This window comes from Crocodylus siamensis, chromosome 11, assembly GCF_052110815.1.
Source record: "Crocodylus siamensis isolate JL-2025a chromosome 11, ASM5211081v1, whole genome shotgun sequence".
NCBI lineage: Eukaryota > Metazoa > Chordata > Crocodylia > Crocodylidae > Crocodylus > Crocodylus siamensis.
In genome coordinates this window covers 12,419,914-12,445,138 of record NC_143405.1, presented here as the reverse complement: position 1 = coordinate 12,445,138, position 25,225 = coordinate 12,419,914, and positions in this window count along the sequence as shown.

Here is a 25,225-nt window from a genome sequence, read left to right as displayed (position 1 = left end):
TATTGGATCAAGGAAATGTATTTTGGTGTGACAGGAGACCAAGAGATCTGACCTAAAACTTCTTGACCCTGAAGAATTTGGATCAAGGAAGCCTTGGGTTTGCAATAAAAGGTGGAGCTTGAGTACTCCAAACACCTACCAGTAAGAAAGGAAGAAGGGTGAAAACTGAAGCAGTTCCACATATTAATAGACTTTTAGGTAAGGAAATCTCTGAGGGGTCATTCAACTGAAGGAGGTTTTAATCAGGTATAGGAAAATGCAGAATATCTGAAGTGGAAACGCCCTTAAGTAGCTGGGTGAGGCCACCATTCACCTAAACAGGACTGCTCCTGCTTTTTTTCCAGGCAAGTTTGAACTTAGTCCTCTCTCCTGCCACAGACCATTTGCAGTGTCCTGCTGCAGCATGGCAGCTCTGAAAAAGACAATGAACACAGTGCTCCTGAATTTATATCACAAAGGAGAACAATGTCTTTCCAGGCTTTCAATTTTGGACTACTTATCTACCCAATGAACGCATCTGTATGAGACATTAACTGCACAGTAGCTGAATAATACTCCATTGCAGTACAAACAGCTCAAATATGCTACTGCACAGTATTATTCGACTACAGAGCATTTATTTAATATTTGATCGTACACGTACTAAATAAATGCTCAGTAACCACTGCACAGTAGTGTCTCATACAGATGCGCCCACTCCCTAGCTGACATCCTCTCTGCACTACGGAACTGCTGACCTGTGAATCTACAAACTTTAGCCTGGTAACCAAAACAGACCAGATATTTTCATGAATACAATTAGGTGGGAAACAGTTTTTCTTACCTAATAAAAAATGTCAAGGCTTCAAATTTCCTCCCCCCCACCCCATGCTAAATCAGGATGAAAAGTTGGGTTCTTGAAAAATTGGGGGAAACTATGCAATCTGAAGAAACAATGGTGTAGGTCAAACCAAATATTTTGACTATTTTGAGAGATTTTCTTTTCATGCTGATATTTTTGATGTTTAAAATATATTGTGCTATATTTATCTCATATGTTAAAACACACAAGTATTTTAACCCCCCCCCAAAAAAAAGCCCAGAATTTTCCTTTTCAAGGAGGTCAAAATGGGGCATATGGACAGTTTCACATTTTTTTTTTCTAAGAATTTTTCAAAACACATTTTGAGTTGAACCTGCCCCTTTCCTGAAAATTCTGGGGTTTTGATTAGTCGGCATTTTCCGTTCCAAAAGGGAATAGTTTAATAAAACCACCGCCATTACCAATACCCCTTCTTTCAGTGTTTTGCTGTAATACCCACAATGATGGAAAGAATCACATTCTCCTTTAGACTGACAGAATTGCAGCTTATATGAGGCACTCAAGGAATGTCCTGTAACTCTATCTAATTGTCCTTTTTCAATCCTCCTCTCTCCTTCATTTCTCTCTTTTTCTTCGTACACATTCCTTCTCTCTATCTCCGTCATTTTATATCCCTTTCACAACACTTGAGAACCTAAATGAATAGCACTGGGCCTCACTCTTTAGTGGAGACGCATATTTGAATACTGAAATACTCCTGTCTTGGCAAATGCCCAACATCTTTGTGACAGCCTTAGACACCTGAAGCTCACCCGTGGAATAGTGAGTGATCACATCTGTACACCCCTGGAATACTGAGTGGCACCGAGTCGCGGCACACCCGTGCAATACTAACTCACTGCTGCGCACTGGAATTCTGAATGACCCACAGCACACACCCCTAGCATACCAAACAGCTGTGCACCACTGGAATATCAAGCAAATAGTAAGGAGAGTGGAGAGAGCCAGCTAAGAATCAATCTGCCTGCAAAACAGCAATTTGATTTGATACCAAGAGTCAGATCCTGAAGCTCTGGAGCTGGATCCCAGGACTAGGCTTTTCGGAAGACTGTAAAGGAGTCATGTACCCAAATCTCACTGAGCTGGGCAACTAATTCCCTCAGGTGCTTTAGAAAATCCCATCTGGGATCTGAATTTGTTCATTGGTGATTAGAAAACTGTTCAACACAAATCACGTTTTAATCAGAACCATGGTGATGGCTATATGACACCAAGAGAGATGGGAGGAGAGACAAATGACTCGTCTAATGAACTTTAAATGACCCATGCCAACAGGAACTAAAACCTTTCCTACTTCTTTTTTTTTTCCTCCTTCTTCTTAGGGTTCCTTGGAAAAGAGGCATGAAAAAAAGGTTATTTGGAAACTCATTTTTCCCCCTCCAGTGCATTAACACAGGTTTTACAAAGGCTTGTAATCCCTTTAGACAACAGCAGCAAGAGCAGCAGCAGCTACAAAGCTCTGTGCTTGCAACTCAATCCCCTGGTGATGGGTTGAACCCTCTGATGAGGTTGCAAAGGAAAAGAAAAAGGTGTGAAGATATTTACATCAATTGCACAGAACAAGAGGGGGTTTTAATCAAACTTTCCCTTTTTATCTCAGCTTTCTTCTTTTGGCATCTGCTTTTCCTTTTCTTTCACTTTATCCTGATGAAATTCAAGACACACTTTTTATTTTGAAAGAGGCGGATTTGTTGGGGGGGGGGGAACCTGGGTATTAAAATGTCAGGGCAATGCATCTCCAAAAACTATAAGACTGTAAGAAGATAAGAGACAAAAACCCCACAGAAATGTTTCCCCTCTGTGTCTTTGGAAGTTGGAGACGTGAGTATAATACCCCTAAGCCGGGGTAATCTGCCTGCCTCTTCCTGCCTTTCTCCACGCACGCGGATGTACTTAGCATTAATATTCCTCACACCGCAGCAAATGAACACCCAGGAGGCAGCTGACTCAATCAGTGCTTGTTTTACTTACTGTGTATCACTGAGAAAAGCCCATAAACTAAAGCACGACAGATCTGTAATGCTCATTTCAATATGCTTCCCCTGTTTCTTCTAGCCCTGATGAACTTTCATATTCAGCCAAAAAAAAATTATAACAAACATATTAACAATGTGTGGTAAATTACCATTGGAGACTCCAGTTACTGATTGTAGATAAACAAAATGTTTCCCCCCACCCCCACCTCATCTAGCACATGATGATTCATGCTGCGATGTCATAGCCCTTGCGTATGATGTCACGATTACAGCATTTCTACAGCAACCAGATATGGCCAGAGATCACTTTAGGAACAAACAAAGAATCTAATTAATTATTCAGGGGATGGTCACACATTACATTTAGATCAACTTAACGAGGGTCAGGTCAATCTAAGTGCCAATCTGCAGATTTGGGGAGATTAAATTGAGCACAGAACAGCTGGCCCAATCTAATTTACTTCACCTGAGGAGGTGAACTGAATTACATCAGGAACAGGCTAGCTAGATCTATCAAACATCTGTATATGTTCAGAGCACAGTCCTGGTCCGGGAATGCCCATCTACTCACCCCAGACCCACGGCCGTGCTTTTCATATCCTTCCTTCCCCCACCCCAACCCTCCCTGACTGTGACTGCTATTTATGGCCTCCAAATACCTCCACCTCCAGCCAGACAATCCCCACTGTGGACCCACCAACCACCCCGCAGACTGCCAGCCCCTGGCAATCCTGCCAACTCTGCCCCACACATCTACTACTACCCCCCTCCTGGATCCTGCCCTCCCTTCCTCCCCATTCCTGAGTTACTTAGATCAGGTTTCCAGCATGGATCCTGGAACTGGCAATTGTGTACACGGCTACTTTTGATATGGTCATGCAGCCTGAAGTAAGCCACGTGATTCTAGATTGGGTGAGATGAATGTCTGCATATATCCACATGATGAGGCAGGCCTGTGGGGGTGTTGGGGGGCTCATGCAGAGCCCCCCATGCAGCATGGGGCAGTGGGGGGCAGCGGGGATCACCCTCTGCCCGGCAGCACCTACTGAGTCAGGGCTTTTTTTTAACAAATGCTGTGAGCTGGGACAACCATGGCTGGGCTGGGAGAGTAGGCAGAGGATGGGCCTGGCCTTGCTGATTCGAAGATTTGGCAGCAACCAGATCTCTGAATCAGATTCGACCGAATTGAATTGGGACAGTGATTCGAATCACTGAATCGAATCACTGTTCCCTGAATCGGCCAAATCCAAAGCAAATACTAGCCACTTTGCATAAGTCTAATAATCACTTCCTTTGATCTTCTGGCAGTGCTCCTACTAATGCAGCCAAGTATGCCGTTAGCCTTCATTGCAACAAGGGCACACTGCTGGCTCATATTCAGCTTATTGTTCACTCTAACTCCAAGGTCCATTTCTGCAGAGTTGCTGCTTAGTCAGTCGGCCCCCAACCTGGACCAGCGAGTGGGATTGTTCTGTCCTAAGTGCAGGACTTTGCACTTGTCCTTATTCAACCTCATGTGTTTTCTTTTGGTCCAATCCTTTAATGTGTTGATGACTCTCTGAATCCTAGCCCTACCCTCCAGCGTATCTACTACTTCCCCCAGCTTGGTATCATTTTCCAACTTGCTGAGGGTGTACTCCATCCCATCTCCCAGGGCACTGATGAAAATATTGAGCAAAACTGGCCCCAGGACCAACCCCTGGGGCACTCCACTTGATATCAGCTTCCAGCTAGACAACAAGCCATTGATTACTACCCTTTGAGCCCAATGATCTGGGCAGTTTTCTATCCACCTTATAGTCCATTCATCCAACCTGTACTTCCTTAGCTTCCCAAGAATGCTGTGGGAGACTGCATCAAAAGCCTTATTAAAGTCAAGGTACACCACATCCACTGGTCTCCCCACATCCACAGAGCCAGTTATCTTGTCATAGAAGGCAATCAAGTTGGTCAGACATTACTTTAATTGTGCATAACTTCAAAGGTTGAATGGTGCCATCACAACAGTTCATTTATGACTTTTTTTTAGGTAGTTTAGAAATAAAATAGGACTTTTTCCCTCTCCAGGAATCATCACTTATTTATGAATTAGTGACTATTAGGGTTGGAACAATCACTGTTGCAAGCCTCGTACTCTTCTTTGTACGATGGTAGCTCTAAGACGTCCCATCTATGGTAGTGACCCTTGCAGTGCTACGTACTACACCATCACATAATTAAAGACATGCCTTGACCCATGATGCTTTAAATTTAAATAAACAAGAAAAAAATATCCTTCTCCTCATTATACTGATGGGAAACTGAGGCAGAGTGATGAAGTGGGGACTTATTCATGTAAGACTGTAGGAGAATGGGAAACAAACCTCTGCAATCAAAGTCAAGTGCCATAAGTATAAAATCACCCTTCTGATCAGTTCTTCATCAGTCCAACCTGCTCTTCCCAGTCCATTAGTAGCTTTGGCCTGTTGTTTGAGTCAGGGTCACAGGAGAGACTTTGGACAGTGCAATTTGATTCCAATGGCTGCACTGGGCTGAGTTCCCAATGCCTGTACTGGGCTGAGGCTTTTGGGGGTGTCCAAGTAGAAGATACCCTATTTTATTGAGAGGTGGTAGGAGTGAATGGTTGTTAGGCAGTCAGTTAGCTGGAAGGGTATTAGCAGTTTGGTTAATTTAGGTGGAACAAAAAGAGTTTGGCTCAGTTCTGGAGCAGATAGCTGTCTCTGGCCTAGAGCCACAGGAAAGGGATTTAAATGGCCAGCTGATTCCTGGTCATTGAAAGGGTCTGTGCATGGTTAGCTGATTGAGGTACAATCTGATGGGCTGTGCTTGACTCTTGGGCAGTAGGAGGGAATTTAATTCAGCGGCAGTAGGAAGGCGTGTTTTGCATGCTTCAGCGGTTCTCTACTTACCGCATTCATTAGCTTCAAAGCCAAGACTAGCCTGTGGGATCCTTGCCTCCTGCCTCGTGACCTGGATGTGTCTTTGCCCCTTTGCTTGCTGCATTGTTTTCTAACAGCCTGTTATTAGAACAGCCCTCTATTAAAACAGGGACTGGGAGGCAGAAACACTCACTGAGCCAAGCTATAATGTGAAGATTGTGCATGTTTCCCAGGTCTGATAAACAAACACTGGGTATGCCTCCCGCCTTCACCTGCTTTGTGCCCTAATTGGCTTAGCCACAGAAACATGCAGAAGGACAGAGCCATCTCAGCAACATGTAATGTGCCTGATTCATGGGCTTTTGTGGCTCAGTACGGGGTATGCCACTCAACGTTTCCTGCTTCAGAACCAGTGACACGTGATTTATTTCGACACTCCTGCCTGCGAGCAAAGCAATCGCAGATTATGAGGGACACGAGAACGAGCGTTTTTTGGTGAGAGTGCTTTTTTCTTTTATCTCCTGTTTATGCTCCTCTGGCCCCTCATCCCCAAGTATGCAAATAAGGATGTTTCCAGGAGGCATCCCAAGTTGCTGCCTCTCCCCTTTCCCTGCCCCTACCCCCTCACCTCCACGGCCAATCCAAAATTGGTCAAGAACATCAAGAAACCATTGCCCTGGCTTCTCTCTGGAACTGATGCCACAACACAGCAAATTTGTTCCTGGATGAGGGGAAAAAATAAAGAAGAGCCAATGCTGCAAGGTTCATCTCTGGATCCGGTTGCAGCTGTCCCTCGAGTTCAAGAGTATTTGAGCCAGGCTCAATGTTCCTGACTATTGCTGTATAATATGCAGAAGCTATAACATTGACTCTTATCCACACCCTCCACCTTCTGCTTTAGCATAAGATGCTGAACGAGAGCAGACTCAATGTAAGACTGCAGAGCTGGTAATGAGGCCCTTTGGATCAAAAAGCTGCTCCTCTCCACAGTTACTTTTGTAACCCTGGCACATGGTGCTACCTGAGTGCCATATCCGAGTGCTGGAGTCCTGGGCTGCTCAGTAGCATAATCCTCACCAGGCTCTCCTAGGAGCCAAAACAGGGCTTTCTGGCGGGGAGGACCTCATTTACACTTACAAACCCTTTGCAACCACCAATATAATTATTTACAAATATTTAATTATATATAATTTAATTATATGCAGAATCAGATATAACTAAAGCACATACAAATTGCTACCAAAATAACTCTATATACAGTACACAAAAGGAGCACTGGCGGTACGGAGATAGCCACTTGGGTGCCTACGGGGTTCACAAACTAATAACCTCTCAGGTGTGATATAGGTTAAAGGAGAAACATAAACAGTAATTAGACATTGAAGCACTAATAAATAAATTGCTTACTATTTACTACATGAGCTATTGGATACTTATTTACTAACAACACTAATTACCTTCATACATAATGAATTTACACACAATCTCCAGCTCCTCCCACCATCCTGTGGTGGGTCCTTCATGTCTGGGCTCCTCCCATGTTGGCCCAGGCCTCACCGCACTGCTGGCAGCTGCTCCCACGTCTGGGCCCCTGCCACACACCCGGAGCATGGCCTCTGCATAGTAGGCCATGCAGCTCGGGCTGCAGGCTAAAGCAGATATGCTTCTCCCGCGGGTGAACACACATGAGTGCAGTGGGTTGGGCTCCCGCAACCTATGCCCTCCTTTTAGGTCACACACTCATCAACAAATGGGGCTAGTTCCCCAAGTCTCTTGCCTTTCCTTGTCTGAGTGCTGGCACATGCTAGGCTGGGTTTCCGCAGCTCTCTTGAATTACATGCATACACTAAGCGGGTTTGCTTCCCCACAAGCAAACTCACGTGCTCCATAGGCAGCTGCCTGAGGGCATCAGCCCACTCCCTCCAAAGCCCCAGCTCAAGTCCTGGGGCTGTGAGTATGCCTTTGACCCATCAGCAGCTCAACAGAGCTCTGGCGGGCTCCGAGGACAAGTCACTGTGGCCGGACTTGCACAGCCCTCTCCCCAAAGCGTATGCCCTTCTCTCCCCTCTCCCACTCTTGGACAGGGAAAACTCCCCACTTTTAAAGAAACCCTCCCAGCCAGTCCTGAGGCTTGGATTTTCATGAGTTCTCCCTAGCTCTCCCTCTCCGATTTCAAACGCCTGGCCAGGGTTTTTCAATTATTTACCTTTATCAAGATATCCCTGTCCAGGACAGCTTCATTTTGCCCTGAGTACAGAGCTCTCCTTTGGCAGGGCCAGACGCAAGCGGGGGCAAACCAGGTGGCTGCCCGCAGCCTAGACAGAAAGCAGGCCTGAAAATGGTAATTTTTTTCCCGTTGTCCAATTATTATTATCATTATCTCTGCAAAGGGGGGCTCAATACTAAAATTTCGCTCAGGCCTGCCAGGAGTCTAGGTATGGTGCTGCCCATTGTGATACAGTGTCTCCGAAGAGACGAGCATTATTGTGGGATGCTGTCCGGCTAGGTAAGCCACCCCTCAATATCTCTTACATGTTGATACTCTAAACACCTAATTCTGATGGCAGCATCTTCAGCTGCAGGACCTCAAATTTATAGGAAGGCTCTCTGTCTCTCTCCAGTGGCCAGACCACACCGAGGTGCATGAGTCTGCTGCTGGCTTCAGGGTAACAGAGCCAGATTCTTCTGGCTCAAACAATGCAGGCACCTGGCTTTGCATGGAGAGGCCCCAGGCTCTCTCTGTCCTGCCGAAGAGCACCCAGGGGTGCACTGTTACACATGAAATGGAAGTCAACAAGTCAGGAGTATGGACTGCTTGAGACAAAACAGCTCAGTGGCTGGGAAAGGGAAGAGGGTGAATATTTAGCTGCGAGCAAATCCCTAAAGCAGAAGCTCTCCTATGCAAAGCCTGCCCCTCCTCCCCCCAGTAACTTTTTGCAAGGTGAGAGATCTCTGTCAGCTAGTGCCACTTCAGTGACATTTGTCAGGTGCATGAGTCACACTCTGATTTGTTCCCCTCCCTGTGCCAATGCGGTGCCACAGCATGATGAAGGGAACACAATTCTCTTGCTGCTGCAATTGAGTGGTCAAACCAGCGTTGCTACCTTAACTCCCGAGAGTCTCTGCACCCTTTGCAGCCTGCCATAGCAAAGGCTGGAGGACAGAACCCAGCTCAGGCTGGCCAGCTTCTGGTCACAGCCCACAGAGAGGGGTGATTTGTTCACTCCTGGACCAGAGAGTGGGTGTGTACTTTACTGCTTAAAATAGAGCAAAATTTCCGTGTCAACACACCCCCTTGACTCTGATGGCATCCTTCAAGTGCCGTCTCGAATAAAGTGGTCTCTGTATGGCAGCTGATCTTGGGGGATGGGGAAAGGAAAGAAGCAAAACTGGGGGAGGGAGGAGGAAGAGATCAAGGTAAAACAGAAAAAAAATGCCTCTGCATGTTACCCTTTCCCCAGGCAGGCAGAGGCAATGCTTTTGACTTATTTCCTAATGGGCCGTAATTGTTGGAGTTGTGAGCAGTGTTGCGGGGGTCACTGGATCAGAATGAGAAGCAGGTGGGATTATTATTAGCCATTTCCGGATAAAATGGGATGAAGAAGCTGTGGTGTAACCCTCAGAACCTGGTAGCCTCTTACTAACGGTGCAAGAAGAGATTTTTCAGATTAATGCTTGGTGCTCAGTGGAGCTCTTTGCCAACCACACACTCTGCTATTCCTACCACCTCTCTCCCATATGCCCTACAGGAGAAGAAGTTGATGATGAGATGGTTCGAGTCAGAACAACATGGGTACTAGCTCACCCATACATGTATCAGGCTGTGAAAGCAAAGAAGGAAAAATAAGGGAGTAGATTTGGACTAGAGTTAGAGGCTCCTATATCTTTGGCAAGTGCTATTCCTAACAAGTGACCACTGGTTATTGTCTATTGAGGTGGGTCTCACTTTTTTTCACAAACAAATGTTAAAAGCTCTTGTCTTCATTGTGATGTGGAGCAATTCAGAGCTTTACCATTTTGTAATGGTTCTCTGTCCGACTCTTATTTGAAACTCTTTGGAGTAAGGGCTACAGGTTGTTGGTTGTAGCCATGTTGCTTTAAGGACATAGGCAGGCAAGGTTCTATGGGCAGATGTGATATCTTTTATTAGATTAACTAAATAGTTGGGGAAAAGTCCTCTGCAAGCTTTTGGGCACAAACACCCTTCTTCAGGCATTGGGAGACTGCTGCTGTTATGATTTCTTGTTTACTTTAGGTTTTTCTATCTTGGAGACCTCAGAACAGCAGCAGTCTCCCAATGCCTGAAGAAGGGTGTTTGTGCCTGAAAGCTTGCAAGTATCTTTTTTCCAACTATTTAGTTAATTTAATAAAAGATATCACATCTGCCCAAATAATCTTGCCTTGCAGCAAGAACTCTCACTCACAATGAGAAAACGCCATACTGGATCTGGTGTTAGTCTCTGGGGATGACCTGGTGGGGGAGGTGCTAGTACAAGAGAGGCTAGGGGACAGTGATCATGAAATGAACAAGTTTGCTATTCAGAGGAAGGTGGGGAGGGTAACTAGCACAGCACAAATGCTTGACTTTAAGAAAGCCAACTTCGATGTGCTCATAGTTTCATAGTTTCATAGTTTCATAGTAGCTAGAGTCGGAAGGGACCTAGGTAGATCATCTAGTCCGACCCCCTGCCTTAGCAGGAAAGAGCACCGGGGTCAGATGACCCCGGCAAGGTGCTCATCTAACTTCCTTTTAAAAATCCCCAGGCTAGGAGCCTGCACCACTTCCCCTGGAAGCTGGTTCCAGGCCCTAGCCGCCCTGACTGTGAAGTAGCGCCTCCTAATATCTAATCTAAACTTACCCTCCGCCACTTTGTGACCATTATTCCTGGTCACTCCTGGCAGCGCACGGGGGAACAGGGACTCCCCCAATACCTGCTGATCCCCCCTGACCAGTTTGTAGCAGGCCACAAGGTCCCCCCTTAACCTTCTCTTGTGGAGGCTAAACAGGTTCAGGTCCCGTAGCCTCTCCTCATAAGGCCTGCCCTGCTGACCCCTGATCATACCAGTGGCACCCCTGATCATACGAGTGGCTCAAGGCAGTAGTCAGGGAGGCACTCGGAGCCCAGGGTGTAGCTAGTATGGGGGTCCAGGAAAGGTGGTCCTTCCTCAAGGAGGCTATCCTTGGGGCGCAGCAGGACGCAATTCCAATGCGCAGGAAGGTGGAAAACGGGTCCAAGAAACCTTCATGGCTGAGCGCAGATATCCAGGCTGGCCTAAGGGAAAAGAAAAAAACCGTACTGGTGGTGGAAGCAGGGGGCAGGGACAAAGGAGGAGTACACCTCCCTGACCCGAGCTTGTAGGGATTTGGTAAGGGAGGCTAAAGCAGCACTGGAGTTTAGATTAGCTTCTGGAATTAAGGATAACAAAAAGTCCTTCTTCAAGTATATAGGTAGCAAGAAGAAGTCTCGGGGTAACATTGGAACCCTATACGGGGCAGGGCAGGGCAGTTGGTGACAGACGCACGGGAGAAGGCAGACCTCTTCAACAAGGTCTTTGCCTCCGTGTTCCTGTCTGCTGACAATGGGATGCTCTCGGATGACAGCGTAGAGAGGCCCAGGAAGTATGCGAGTCCCCCGACTGTTAGTTCAGACCTAGTTAAGGATTACCTGCAGGGCTTAGATGTGTCCAAGTCGGCGGGCCCGGATAACCTTCATCCGTGGGTGTTGAGGGAATTGGCTGGTGTCATGGTGAAGCCATTGGCACAGCTGTTTGAGGACTCCTGGTGCTTGGGCCAAGTCCCTGAGGACTGGAAAAGCGCCAATGTGGTCCCTATTTTCAAGAAGGGGAGGAAGGAAGAGCCTGGCAACTACAGGCCAGTCAGCCTCATTTCTATCCCGGGGAAGGTCTTTGAAAAAATTATCAAGGGCCACATTTGTGAGAGCCCTGCAGGGGAAGTGATGTTGAGGGGTAACTAGCATGGGTTCGTGCAAGGCTGATCCTACCTGGCTAACCTGGTCTCTTTCTATGACCAGGTAACAAAGAGCTTAGATGGGAAGGAGGAAGTCGTTGTCATCTTCTTGGACTTCCAGAAGGCCTTCGACACAGCGTCCCACCCAATTCTGGTGGGCAAGCTGAGCGACTGCGGCACTGACGAATGCACGGTCACATGGGTGGCAAACTGGCTCCAGGGGTACACCCAGAGGGTGTTGGTGGACGGGTTGATGTTGACCTGGAAGGGTGTGGGCAGCAGAGTCCCTCAGGGCTTGGTCCTAGGACCAGTGCTGTTCAATATCTTCATTAGTGACCTGGACGAGGGTGTGGAGATCACCCTGTTCAAGTCTGCTGATGACACCAAGCTGTGGGGTAAAATGAAATCACAGGCAGGCAGGGACTGCATGCAGGCAGACCTGGATAGGTTGGAGAAGTGGGCGGATCTGAACAGGATGCGGTTCAACAAGGACAAGTGCAGGGTGCTGCACCTGGGGAGAGAGAACCAGCATTATAGTTATAGTTTAGGGGCTGATCCTCTCGGCAGCACAGAGGCAGAGGGGGATCTTGGAGTCAGGACTGACTCCAGGATGAATACGTGTCGCCAATGCAATGAAGCAAGAGGCAGAGTCAACTGCACCCTGTCATGCATCAACAAGGGCGTCACTAACAGGTCCAGAGAGGTCTTGCTCCCCCTCTATGCGGCACTGGTCAGGCCACAGCTGGAGTCCTGTTTCCAGTTCTGGGTGCCGCACTTCGGGAGGGACGTGGAGAACCTGGAGAGGGTCCAGAGGAGGCCACTCGTATGGTTGAGGGCCTCCATGGCCAGCCCTATGAGGAGAGGCTGAGGGACCTGAATCTCTTCAGTCTCCGCAAGAGGAGACTGAGGGGGGATCTTGTGGCTGCCTACAACCTTATCAGGGGCCACCAGCAGGGATGCAGGGAAAGCCTGTTCACCAAGGCCTCCCTTGGAGTCACCAGGAACAGTGGCCCCAAGCTGAGGGAGGATAGGTTTAGGTTAGATATTAGGAAGAACTACTTCACTGTAAGGGTGGCCAGAGCCTGGAATAGGCTTCCCAGAGAGGTGGTGCTCTCACCTTCCCTGGAGATCTTCAAGAGGAGACTGGATGGGGACCTGGCTGGGGTCTTATGACCCCTGCTACCCCCAGTGTCATTCCTGCCCATGGGAGGGGGTTGGGCTCGATGTTCTGTCTAGGTCCCTTCCCACTCATTGATTCTATGATTCTATGGTGTGTACATACAGCACCTAGCACAGTGGATCACAGTCTTGTTAGACTTGAGTTAACCTTTGAAAAAGGCCAGCTCTTTGATTTTACTCATTTTTTCACTTGACAAAAAAAAATTAAGCAAGTTTTCTGTTGCAAAAATTTCTAAAAGACCAGAACAGGTCAAAATGTTCTTAGCACTCTGGATTCCTAAATGAAATCTCTGGTTTTATCTTGTAAAGCATGTTTGCACACGTAATAGAGCTAACATTGCATGTCACCCTTGAAAGGATCTTAAAACGCTCCAGGGTACCCCAGCACCCTGGTTGAGAGTTACTAACTAGCTCATGGGGCCCTCTAGGGCTCCTCTAAGATTAATATATAATACTTATAGTGGAAAAGCCTGTCAAATCCTGGATATTGCAAAGGGCACTGCTGCCTTTGGTATCAGATACCTGTTTTCTGTCTGGATGCTTGTAGTTTGCTTCATAACTCATAATGGATAATATAAAAACTAACATTTTTATTCACAGGGTTCCACATTTCATCCAAGTAATGGAGAATGGAGTGTAGTGGGACTATTTTATTTCATTCAATAGTGTAGATGCAGATGTCTTGTGAAACATAAAGTGTTCCCTCTTCAAATATTAGTAATGGCATCATAGTCTAATACTAGCATTGAACTTTGTTATTGTGCTGCATGGCAGATAACAAAGGTAAACCCAAATGATGGGTTCATCAGCCAAAAATAGTCTGTCTGAACTGCAGTGTCATACCATATTCTACAGCAACTAATACAGGAATGTATACTAATAGATAAGGCCTGATCGGTCATGATTATTAAAGATTAAGAAGAAGGTGTCCCAGTTATATTGCTCTAAATCCAAACAGATCTCAGTGAAGGTATTTTCAGTCTTTCTACTGAAGTCATTTCTCTAGATTTTATTAGATCTGGCTTTGTGGAGGGGTGAGGAGTGTCTTACATCACACTTGTACTATGCAAGGACTCTCCTGTTCCTCCCAAGAAGGAGCTGCACTTCAACAACAAGAACATTCAGAACTTAGGTAGCATTTAACATCTTCCAAGGAATGTACAGGACTTATTAGCTTGCTTCACTTGGGAGTCAGTTACTTTCTGTCCAGCTGCTCATGGTTTTGCTGATCAGACGCTGCTCCTCCTTCTGTTGAAAACAGTTGCAAATCTGTCTTTGAAGCTGATGAAGACCTGATGAGGTCTATATTGGCAATATAGCCTTGGGGAAATGTCCTGGATTGGCAACGTTGAGATCATAGTTACAGGTATCTGTATACCTATATATTAGAAAAAAAGTATCATGCAAAATATCCCTATCCTTATCTTCTGAGAGAAAGAAGATGTTTGGGGATTTTCATGCCTGACCAACCTGACTGCCTTCTATGATGAGGTGACTGGCTCTGTGAATGCAGGGAGACCAGTGGATGTGGTGTGTCATGATTTTAGCAAGGCTTTTGATACAGTCTCCACAGCATTCTCTCAGGCAAGCTAAGGAAGTACAGGCTGGATGAATGGACCAGTGGAGGGCAACAAAAATGGTGTTGGGGTTGGGGGACATGACTATGAGGAAAGACTGTGGGAACAGGTCTTATTTAGCCTAGAGAAGAGAAGAAAGAGAGGGCAATTAATAGCAGCCTTCAAGTGCCTGAAAGGGGGTTCGAAAGAGGATGGAGCTAGACTTTTCTCAGTGGTGAAAGATGACAGACCAAAGAGCAATGGTCTCAAGTTGTAGCAAGAGAAGGTTAGGCTAGCTCTTAGGAAGAATTGTCTCACTAGGAGGGTAGTAAAACACTGGAACAGGTTACCCAGAGAGGTGGTAAAAGCTCCATCCTTGGATATTTTCAAAACCTGGCTAGACAGAGCCTTGGCTGGGATGATCTAACTGGGGCTGGTCCGGCTTTGAGCAGGGGGTTGGGCTAGATGACCTCCCAAGGGCCTTTCCAGCTCTAACTTTCTATGATTCTATGATTTTGTAACCCATTTGATGCTTGGCCAATTGAGGTGCCATGATTGGCTGTGGTTAGTTATATTTATCCATACAGTTGGTCACTAGACTGAAGTGCACCAACACCTGACACATACACCACAAGACAGCTGTGATGACAGCTCTAACTCCCTCCCAGCCAAGATTCTGAGACTGCAAGGCAGTATTCATTTGAGGGGTCTTACTGAAGCCAAAGACTAAAGGTACATTAAACAATTATGGTTATTTATGGTTTGTAACAGGCAAAAGTTGGGGCTCTGGTGAATGATTTGGAGCTCATTGTGTTCTTAGGCATTGGACAAGCAAATGGCAAGAAGTTGACCTCTCTCTCAGAGATCAATGTCCACAGTATTAGGACAAGGCCCAATGGTGGTTGACCCAGAAATACAGAGAGGTCAAAAACTGGGAGAACAAGGGCACAATAAAATCCATGAGTCTTCCAGAGCAGGAAATGCTCAGAGCCTAATTCCTGCCTGGACAATAGAAGCTAGGAGTGCTGTATGCACAGGATTTAATTTAGGAAAATATTTGGGAGAGGGGCACATGGTGGCTGGTATGCTTATGGGTATGTTTAGGTTGGCCATCATAGAAGACAGTCCAGTTGTCCTCTATAGATACAACACTGGACAATTTTATGTCCTCTATTTCTCCCTTGAAGAGAGAAATAGAGGACATGAAGGCTTCGGGTTTTGTATCAATGGAGGACAGAGTAGCAGAAAACAGGAATGTCCTCTATGATGGCCACCCTAGGTGTGTTACAAGGTGATGTCTCTGAGAGCTCTCAGTGCTCCTACTCTTAGTGCACTGCAGTCATCTCACCAGTAAGCCTCTGCTTGCATCTTCAGTCAATTAATATGCTCCCAAGAGTTTTCAGACAACATTCCCCAACTGATCCTTGGAGTTTAATGTATTCAGTCTTCACCAAGACTTCCAGGCTTAGGCCCTTCCTTCCTTTGTCTTCAGGGTCTAGCTTTCTCTTACAGCTAGATCAAGAATTTGCAGCTGGATATGAGCTGTTGACCTGGGCAAGCTCCATTTTGTTTGGAACAGTGTTGAGCCTGTACTGGGTATTGGAGAAAAAGTTTCCAAGGGATCCTAGATACATGTGTTTAGAGAGATAGTATTCCTGCAACAAATGTCATTTGACTGGTGGAAAATGTCTTCTTCATTGATAGCAGTTAATGCAAAGCATACTGCCTGCAGCTTTTTATTTTAATGTAGACATCTGAAAGTGACTACATGATGAAGGGAGAAAGAGAAAGGTTATGTGTCTTCGCAGGCCCAAAATGGCAATATAATGAATATAAAAGCTATCCTCTCCCGCTCTAATATATTCACTCACCATTCTACCCTCTTTTCTAGCGACTGTAAACAACATTTGTCATCAGCAATGGGCTACTTTTCATTATAAAACTGATCTGGAAACTACATTTTTATTTCACGTACATCATCAGCGACTGAGGAAAGAGCAAACTGGGGGAAGATATATGTTGCAGGCAGGAGAGGGACCTGGGACAAGGCTTGCATGTGCAATTCCAGGGATCATTCATAAGTCTGGCCTCCATGACAGAAGATGGCCTGATGCCTCATTAATTCCCACTGAGCCAATGATGATGTATCATACCCTTTCAATCTTCAACTAAGTAATGCATTAAAAAATCTCTAATTTGCACATGTTTAATGCATTCATTAAGCTATTAGTCTTTCAACAAGAGATTTAATAGCAAATTAACAGTTTTTATGAAACAAAAAACAACAACAAAACTCCCCACTTAGTAAAATTACTTTTGTGTCAGAGCACAATAGAGGGGAATGTGCAATTAGGGATTGTTGGGTGGAGGAGGAGAAGATGGGTTTAATTTGTGTATGGTTTATAATTAGCCCATGCTTGGCTTGAGCTTCAGAAGGAAATTAAGTGGATCCTTTTGGTGGGAAAGACCGGGGTGGATGGGGGAGGAAGTGGTGAAAGAGGAAGGAAGGCATTCACAGAAACCTGAGGGTCAGTACCTCAAAGCCTTTGTACTCATTCCTCTCATGTAAAGCTTCCTTCAGGTCAGATTAGAGAATTCTTACTTGTGCATGCTCAGGGTTTATGTAGCTGTTAGCTCCTATTGCCTTCCATGGTGCAGACCTGTGATATCAGGCAAAATGGCAATTGGCTTAAAGACAAGGCATTTATTCAGTAAAAAGTGGTGCTTAACTTCAGCAGAGTACTGAAGGGTTAATTAATTCTAAGCATGGGCTGAAGTCCCATTCAGGACTATGGGATTTTGAAATCTGCTTTAAGTAAAATGCATGCTTTGTTAAACAAAGGTGGTTTACTGATTCATGGGTGTACTCCTTATTGAGGTTAGTTTCCAGTGAAATCAGTGAAGGTGAAATTTGTGCCTATCCAAAGAGCCAGCACCACGGCCTCTCTACAACTAGAGGCTTGCAAACCCTGATTGCTGACCCTTTGCAAAAGGATAGATTGGGGAGGAAATCTCAGGAAGCCATTTGCGTGAACAAGGCTTGGGGAAGAACTGTAGGGTTTCATCCTGGATGAAAACAAAACGACTTAGTTAAATGAGCTGGTGTAAAATCTTTGCTTTCACAGCCTGTTCCCTTATTAAAAAAATGGGTGTGCTTTATGTAAGTTTGGGGATATGTATCTTCATGTGGTGTTTACAAATGTATACATATTTATTTTATTTAAAAATACATGCTCCTAGTTGTCAGTCATTTTGCAAAGGCAATAGACACAATCCACAGGAGCCTTCCTGCCTGCCTGCTTGCCTTGGCCAACTTTAGAAGGATTTTTTTATATTTTCCACTAGAAAAAAAACACATATTCTTTAAGGAATCTCAGAGTGAGCTTTGATTTTCAGCCAGAGAGTGAGGGGAGGGAGAGAGAGAGAGCAGTCTAAAATCAATTTCTTAAAGGTCTGAAGAATCATAAATACAGTTAGAATCAATACTCTGTATATGTGTGTGTCCTCCTGCACACACATCCATTAAAAACATCTGCTTTCCTATGGCTGAATATGCACTTCCAGATGGGTAATCCATGGGTTTCCAAATGAGTGACGTGTGGTGCGGGATAATATAATGTTGCCTCTTGTTTGTAAAGATGTTTTCAGTTTAGGCGTCATTCTTCTCTCATTTATGCCGGCTTTACTGTGATGTAACTCTGTTCACATTGTTGGAGTTACTACTGTGTTAGGGCTCACTTGAAGAATATGGTCTCTCAGGCCATGTCTACACATGTGCTTTACTGTGGAGTAGACTAATTGGCCATGGAGTAAAGTATCACCACCTACACAGTTGCCAGTATTAGCCCACAGTAAACCTATTAACACCAATGTAAGATAGTGCTTACAGAGTAATAAACTGTGATTAAATATGTAGATGCTGATCACGGGTACAAATTGCACCCTGTCAGGCCAGCCAACAGAGGGCAAGACTCCTGCCCACTGCCTAGCCAGCCAATTCCACACTTTCAGCACCCTCATGTCCCAGCCCATCCGTCACCCAGTGCCACCACCCAGAGCCTGGAGTAGAGCAGGGAAGAAGCAACCCAGGTGTAAACTGCTCCACCCCAGCTCAACTTGCTGCTGTTTTGGGCACATGTATAGACACCACACCTGGGAGCAGTTTACATCAGCTCAAACTGCTCTGGGGTTTATTGCTTCGAATTAATTGCATGTGTAGATGCACCCTCAGAGGAGCATTTTAGCCCATGTTCAATGGGCTTCTGGCATGTGCTTAGAATCAAGCGTGTGCTTAAATCTTTTTCTGAATAGCTAATTCCAGGGATCATTCATAAGTCTGGCCTCCATCATCCCTGGTATTTACTCCTCCATATTTTTTTGTTCCCAGAGGATGATCTCATGCCAACACTTGATGTCATTATAGAATTAAATGGCTGGTTTGTCTGTGAAAAAAATTCAATAGCAACCTCAAGGTCTGAACCACCATGTGTCTGTTTGAGTGCTTTGTGCTCCAAATGCTGCCGTTCTAATATGTACCCAAGGTGATAACTACTAATGATAACAAGATTTTTCACTTCCACCATACATATAATGGATGCATAGAAACACTTTGTCTCAAAATGGGGAAGGTTCCTGGATATTAGTAGGATTCTGGGGATTCTTTCTATCAAAGATGTCTGGCTGCTCTTTGGTAATAAGGCATAGGTAATAAGCATGCCTCTGCGCTGGAGTTTCCTGGATCCCTAGTATATCAGAGGTTATACAGATGTGTCTCACTGCTGGAGGTTCCCAGAAGCTTTCCTGTAAGACAGAGGAAATTCCAGGGTTTCTGTGCTGTCCTGTTGCAGAGATTATGTACATATGTTTCAGTGCTAGAGGCTCCTGGGTACCCTGGCACACTATAGCAGAGGTAATGCATCGTTTCAGAGCTATTTCCAGCTGTTGTCTTGTGCGGCAAACATTGTCAGCATCTTCTCTGTGTACTAAGGAAGCCAAATGCTATTTTCCTTTCATCCCCATTGCCATATTCCCCCATGGAACCATTTCAGTTTAGTGGAGTGGAGAAGGACTCAGCAGCCTGCATCCTGTGTTATGAATGCAGCTCTTTAAATGGGGGAGTCAATGACATGAGACGCAGTGCTTCATTACTCCCTAGTTCACCCAGATTCGATGGTTTTCCAGGCCCAAGCTGCAGTCTGCTGCCAGGGAGATGCATTTGAATTTCATGATGTCAGGTTTTTCTTTTTAGGCAGCATGGTGTGTGGGCTCCAGTCTGTTCTCTAAAAGCTTCTAGGATGTTTGGATTTTCTTTGTTCCGTTTTTTTCTTTTTTTTTCATGGAATTAGTCAAACGATATTTATTTTCCCCAGGAACGAGGAAAGGCTTTAAAAATGCACAGGAAGCCACTGTACTTGCTTGTAGGAGGGGACAAGTGAAAAGCTCCATAGCAGGGGTCACCAACCTGTGGCAGGTGGCAGACCAGGGAAGGGACAGGCAGCACAGTGGCAGCCAGGGCAGGAAGTATAGATCAGAGCAGCAGATCAGGCAGGGAGCATACAGCAGAGCAGGCAGAGGAAGGGGATCAGAGGCACTCCAGAGAGGGCGTGGGGCTAATTTGTGGCACACCTGTCAAGTAATTCGTCACTCATTCTAAGGCAAGGGGTCAGCAACCTACAGCCTACAAGCCTACCACTTCACCTGTGCTCCATCCAGGTGGTGAAGGAACATAACAGTCCCAGTGGCAGCAGCAGTAGCGGCTAGATCCTCAGACCAAAGTTGGATCATTTGGCCCGCTGTATTGCTGTTCGAAGGGGTCTGGTTCTGCCCTCACTGCAACACTATGGTATAGGAAAGAGGCTCTGCACCCATTCGAAACTTCACTGCAGGAGGCATGATGCACTTGCTGGGATTTCATTCGGCATGTGTAATATTCATCAGCTCATACTGGTAACACACTGAGGCTACTGTCCCTGAAAGGGAACAGCTTCTAACCAGGCAAGTGCTGGGGCACAGCTACTGTCGTATTCTGCAGCTATCATACTGAGAGCGACCTCACCTGCTTTTGGTTTCCTGGGCATAATTTCTCCCATTAAGATAACTATGTGTAGGTTCAAGCAGCTTATGCATCTCTAGCTATCTGGTTGCCTCTACAGATCAGGCAGGTATGTGCATTTATATTCGCATTGGAGCTGCAGATACTAGTGTCGCAGCTACAACATCTGCGATGCATTTTGAACTTGGATCTCGAGCAAATTCATTGGCAGCTAAGAGTGGAATCTGTATCACTGAAGCCCTGAAAATAAAGGTCAGTTGGACTTAAGTGGTACAGATGCCATTTTGGGATGAAGACAGGGCTTTTACCCTGTCTTTGGTTACCTCATACAGTCCCTTACCTTGGAGGGATCATGCTACGGATGTTATTGCATATCCATGACTGAGAAATGTATCTACCCTCTTCCCGTCACACAGAGGAGCAAAGAGATGGTGGCTAGTGCAGCCAGCCTGTTGTAATTGAATTTCCTTTCCTTGTATGTTATATTTTATCAGGCTGGGCTTTTTCGGCTTGCAATGATGACTGGGAGGTATTTGCATTGCACAGAGCTGCTGAGGAGAGAGGTTGAAAAATGGTGTGAAAATGCTGATAAATAGTTTTAAATGAAAGCAATTTTAGCAAGAGAACCCTTAGGCAGCCATCGTCTCTGTTGGTGACTGTAACACACCAGAGATAGGGCTTCCAGCTGCAACAGGCACACAATGACAGAGCTATCACATGGCACCCAGGGCTGGAAATGCAGGAGCTTTGCTTTTCTTCACCTTACTATTGTTCAGGTCCAGTTGGGTCAATTTACTGGCCAGATTAAAGGCCCAAAGATCCATTAAATACTTGTTCAGGGCTTTCTTTCCTATTCATAGTAAAAAGATGCTTGGCTTGACAGTCCCTGGAGAATGGAGACCTCTCTTTGCTCACAAGCCACGAGTCAGCATCCAACACCCACGTGTCTGCATGCCGACTTGGAAGGCACACGTCTTGAGGGCACGTCATTGTCCATTCCTGTGCAGGCTGTGGCCTCCTCAGCTGTGGCTGTATGGCAGCAATGCAAGTGATGAAATCCCTGTGATCATAGATTTGGAGCATTTCACAGTCTTTAATGTATTTATGAGAGCTGGTTAGAAACATGGAACACCTGGTCTATGGTGTTTTGAATGGTCCCAAATCAAAAAGCAAGTGTTTCGAAATGGAATAAAAAACTGAAATCTGAAAATTTCCCAAAGACTGAAAATTCTTCAATTTTGTTTAGAAAAAATGGGAAAATAGTATGTTTTTGTTTTTGTTTTTTTTACTTTTTCAAGCTTCCCAGATCCACACAACTCTGCCACGTGGGAAGCTTGGTCCTGATGGGTTCTTGGAGTTAGGTAGCTGAGGGGCTCAGGGATCTGTGAACCGCTAAAAGGTAAGGCAACCATGGGAGAAGGGACATTTTTCTGATGGGAAGTTGAAATTTCCAAACTGAACTTTTTCCAGAGAAAATGTTAATTTCAAGAAGTGAACATCATTCTATAAAAAGTTTTCCTTCCAGCTCCCAACATTGCACACTAGCAGAGAAGTGTTCCTATCTCCATTTGCAAGTGGGGACTGAGACTCAGGGAGATTACACCCTGTCCGCATATAGCATTTGGATGGAGCAAGGAATTGGATCCAGAATTTTTTGAGTTCTAGGTTAATGGCCTAAGAACTGGATCAGTGGAACAGATTTCCATGTGTTAGTCTGTAAGTGTGAGATGAATTAAAGCCACCCAAGTGCTTGTGGTCTAAATATCTAAAATGAAAAGAGAATTTTGTTTTCCTGGAACAGTCAAGAGATGTAAAGCTACAGTTAAATATGCTTTTCCCATCTACTTACAATGTACATAGGAAATTGGTTCATTCCAGCCACTTGTGTTTAAGGATACATTTGTGCTGCTGCCTCAGCTTCTGTGATAGAAGACAGTGGGTTGAAAGAGTGATTTAGATGCTGTTAACACAAACGAGAGGAGACAGGTCTGCACTTAGCGCGACAGGCTCTCCAGAAAGTTTAGACAAGGGGAAGCTGCTTCTTTTCTCTCTGTCGTTTCCCCTTTGCAGCCTACAGATGAGAATTTCATAGTAGAATAATTCAAAGAGAAAGAACCCCTGGGTAATTTGGCTTCAGTCATCTGACAGTCCTTAAACTATTTGATCTTCCTGGAACAGCCCCATGTTATAGCTGTCCTTTTCCAACTAGAAGCTATGTCTTACTATATACAACAGAGACTGAATTGTATAGGATGGGTATTCATGCATCACTTTAAATGTCTGAGAAGGGGATTCAGCATTGTATTTAATTCAAGAGACTTGAAAGTTGCATTAGCAGGATTCTGGGGTTCTAACTGAAGTTCTGTTCACACGTTGCTACGAGATTGGCTGGGGTGATATGATCCCGGCACCATTTCCTGTCCAGGGCATGGGGTCAGACCTGATGATCTGTTTAAGTCCCTTCCGACCCTAAGTACTATCATACCATGAGATATACTTGAAATAATCAGATATAAGTAGGCTCCCTAGAGGAACAAATGTTTAGCCTTGAGTCAAAATTCAATATTTTCCATGTTTCAGAGGTGTTGGTTAATCAGTTTGAGGTCGGAATGTATAGTATTGGTGGTGTTTCACTGCTGGTTGTTTTGTGGTTGGGAAAGTTGTTCCTGTAATAATTGGTTCCGTCTCTTTTTTTTTCTTTCTTTTTTTTTTTTATTTAGGATGGATGTTGTAAAAAATCTTTGGTAGTCTTTTTGTATAATGTTTGCAAAGATATCTGGATTTTTCTCATTTAAATTGTTGTAGCATTTCCATTCTGAGCTGATCTCTTTTGGAGTTGGTTATGTGAAGGAGGTGATTTCAAAGTTCTTCTGAAGTAGCACCTAAATGCCAGATAGGAGTGGGAGTCCACACATGCGCTTGTGCTCCCAAGCTCTAGGTGACTTTCCCTCGGTATCAGAGGGGCTCTGAATCATCTGTCAGAGACACATAACTCTCCATACAGACTGTCTATAGAGCCTAGGCACCCAGCTCTGTTTCTATTCTGGCAGCTTCTGTGACTCAGACAAATTGAAGGGGCCTAAGGAGCCAATCTGGAATTTACCCGTAGTGGGAACTGCCAGAAGTCTAGCTGAAAGGCATTTTGGAAAGGAAAAAATAAAATGAATAATAAGTTCTTCAGCCTTGTACATAAAAAGAAAACAAGAAAGGAAGAACTGGGTCACCATGCAGTAAAAACAGTCAAATATAAAGATTGTCTATGTGGCCCCAAAACTAAATGAATCTGTTGTGTCAGTCTAATGGGCGACTGGTGCCTCCCGAGTCGGGCGGGGGGGCACCAGATCACCAACGGGGGTGGGGGAGGTCCCCTAGCAGCTGAACACCAACCTGGGGGGTGGGGGGCAGCAGTCGATCACCAGCACTTCTGGTTTTGTGGCTGGACTTCCAGGCACTGTATGGCTGATCTCAGGAGGTGCACATGATGCACCTGTGTGCACCCCCTACACATCACCAATGGTCAGCGTTCAATAAGGACAATGACGTGGAACCTGGGTGCAAACACAAGATGGCTGATGGGAATAGGGAAATGGAAAATGAAATGACCACATCTTGGGTGGAGGCAAAACTGAAAAGCTTAATGTGCTCAAAGTGAGGGAACCAGATAATCTCCATCCCAGACTTCCGAGAGACTGCTCAGATTTGCTAATGGTGATATTCTATAACTAGACAATACCAGACATAGATTTGAGTTTGCCCGGGGGGGTGGGGGGCAGGGGGAGATGGTGTTTCTTAGAGGCTCATGATTCTGGCCTCAAGAATTCAAAGTTTTAGAATAAATTTCTAAGTGAAAAGTTATTGAAAGACAAAATTATATGAGGGCAAATGACTAAACTAGTTCAAAAATAGACCTTGAGAGGTTTTTATTAAAGAGATTATATGACTCTGTTGCCTATGCTAGGTGGTGAATACATATGAGGATTTAAGGGGTCATTTATAGGCTTAAATCCTTTGTTACTTTGTGGCTAACTGTTACTAAGGGCTCTAAAAACATGTTATCAATAGCAGCTCATAAGTTCTTTCTTCCATTTTGGGTCCAAAAAAAGTTTGAAAAATAGGCTTGCACTGTCAAATGTCACCTGGTTTAAGTTCCTGAACCTTGTGCTACCATGGAACTGCACCTAAAATTATAAACTAATCCAGGTATAATTACTGTTCAACATCTTTAACAGTGACTTGGATGAAGGGGTGAAAAGCACCTTGTTCAAATTCGTGGATGACACTAAGATGTGGGAGGAGGTGGGAACACTAGAAGGGAGGGACAGGCTACAACTAGACCTAGACAGGTTACAGGGGTGGGCGTATGAGAACAGGATGGGTTTCAATACTGAAGTGCAGGGTACTGCCCCTAGGGAGAAAGAACCAGCAGCATACCTACAGACTGGGGAACTCCCTTCTTGTCAGCACAGAGGCAGAAAGGGATCCTCAAGTCATTATTGACTCCAAGATGAACATGGGCCTCCAATGTGAGCACGGGGTCAGTAAGGCTAACCGTACCTTGAGACCCACAGATGCATCTCAAGCAGGTCCAAGGAGGTGATCCTCCCCCTCTAGGCAGCACTGGTCAGGCCACAGCTGGAGTACTGCGTCCAGTTCTGGGCGCTGCACTTCAGGAGGGATGTGGACAACATGGAGAGGGTCCAGAGGAGGCCACTCGCATGATCAGGGGGCAGCAGGGTAGGCCCTACGAGGAGAG